Genomic DNA, 2426 nt, shown 5'->3' on the forward strand with positions numbered 1-2426 from the left:
TTGGCTGCACACTCTAGTGACCTATTTATAACTGTCCCTAAATGGCCACAGCAGAGAAGGTAACCTGTTACAACATCAATTGACAAAGTTGTGTCCAGCACACACTATCCCAAAAAGGAGAACAACCAAGAGCAACTGCCAAGCTCTCAAATATATATGTAAAAGAAAAACCGGAGATTCTCCTTAAAGGGACACTGTAGCCAAAAAAATTATTTTGTGATTCAGATAGAGCATGCAATTTTAAGCAACTTTCTAATTTACTCCTATTATCAAATTGTCTTCATTTTCTTGTTATGTTTATTTGAAAAGCAAGAATGTAAGTTTAGATGCCGGCCCATTTTAGGTGAACAAACTGGGTTGTCCTTGCTGAATGGACAGCACCTTTAAACAAGTGCTGTCCATGGTTCTGAACCCACAATTTGCTGGCTCCTTAGATGAGATGCCTTCTTTTCAAATAAAGATTGCAAGAGAATGAAGAAAAATTGATAATAGAAGTAAATTAGAAAGTTGCTTACAATAACATGCTCTATCTGAATCATGAAAGAAAAAATTTGGGTTCAGTGTCCCTTTAAGCTGCACAAAATTTTATCTCAGTTTATTCCATAACAGGATCAAGAAAGAACACAACATTTCGGGGCCAATGCCCCTTAATCATGTGGTAACAACATGGCAACGCCCATTGCTTTATAGACACTAAAACTTTTCACATATTTTGTCAATATTTACAAAGCTAATGAAACTTTAAAAAATACATCTACATGCTATTCTCAGACTCATCTTTTCTTTGACTGCATCATTTTATCTAGCATTTTTTTAGTGTTTAATGTCTCTTTAAAAAAGATATTTTATATTAGGTTGTATTAAATATGAAATTTCAGTGGCTTATGTTAAGAAAGTGATGTGAAAAATCTTTATATTTTTTTATTTACTAACAATGTTGATCATAGACATAGCAAATATATAGTCGTTCCATGGGAGTTTCATCGGAAATTCAATGACAGTAATCTGCACGTGTCTGTGCGTGTCTGTGCGTGTGTGTGCACATCTATTAAACACATTGGTAACACCCTCAGGAAACAGCTGGTGATTGTGGGGATGCGCGACTGTTGTTCCTGATTTTCTTGTATATCTGAGTGCGACTAGGCTGGGCACCATTTATTATAGACTACCAAATCATGGCCGCCGGACCTCGCATTTAACAGGGCACAAGCATCGCACAAGCACTTCTCACTGTCGGCCAATCAACTGCTAGCTGGGGCTGTAAATCATCCTGATCTAATCAGCAGCAGACAAGTTAAGCAGAAGTGGTCTTAAAGGGATACTAAACCTATTTTCTTATTTCATGATTCAGATGGAGCATGCTATTTTAAGCAACTTTCTAATTTACTTCTATTATCAATTTTTCTTCGTTCTCTTGCTATCTTTATTTTTTAAAAAAGCTAAGAATCCGGCCCATTTTTGGTTCAGCACCTAGGTTGTGCTTGCTGATTGGTACCAACCCCCAAAGCTGCTTTTACAACTTAATAAATGGGGCCCTATGTGTTTAGCCTGTTTTTATGAATTAGAGCATATCGTTTTTAAATTAGATTTTGCATTATATATTATATATCCAGTTACAATAATTAAACACTCAAGATAGATGTGTAACCTCTATACAGCATCAACACGTAATCAATCTATGCAAAAAGTGGTTTGCCACAAACCTTCATCTTGTTTACTTAAAGTATGAGTAAAAAGTTATCTACTTGTCTTTCAGGATTTCTCTATATGCAGACTGCAAACTGTGTCAGGTGTTGCTAATTATGATTTTCTGCAATATGCATTTATATATTGGCTTTGAACTGTGATTATGCATGTCATGTAAAACAGTGACAATCTTTCATAATTTATCTTCTGTTACTATGATAAGCAAATCATTCTTAAGAAATTAGCTATTAGCAAGTAATTATCTTCTCGGGAAAGGATCATAGTGTGTAATGTCAGTTTGTATAAACCTATTTTCAGTCTAGATATAAAATGCAATTCATTTTTTTTCTTTCTTAAATGAGATAGCTATAATATGTAGACTATTCAATAAAATGCACAAGTAAGGTCAACAGTCTTAGCATTAAAATCAATTTGTTTGCTTGAATTGTACATAAATTCAAAGAAGCATGAAGTATAAACAGAATACGAGATTTCTTGGATGCCCTCCAATATAATTATAGCAACTCACCCTTGTGACTCTCTATGTGTGTAGCTTAAAGCTATTTGCTTGCCCTCAGATAACAGTATTTTTTGTAAAAGTCGGCATCTGATTGAAATGCAAAACTCCACAAACCTGGAAGGATTTTAACCATTTTCAGGAATATTAAGAGTAGATTATAAGAAGTAAATTTGTAGTCTTCTCAACTGTGAATATTGTATTTCATACCTTAACAAATTCT

The sequence above is a fragment of the Bombina bombina genome, chromosome 4 (assembly GCF_027579735.1).
Source record: "Bombina bombina isolate aBomBom1 chromosome 4, aBomBom1.pri, whole genome shotgun sequence".
NCBI classification, from domain to species: Eukaryota; Metazoa; Chordata; class Amphibia; order Anura; family Bombinatoridae; genus Bombina; species Bombina bombina.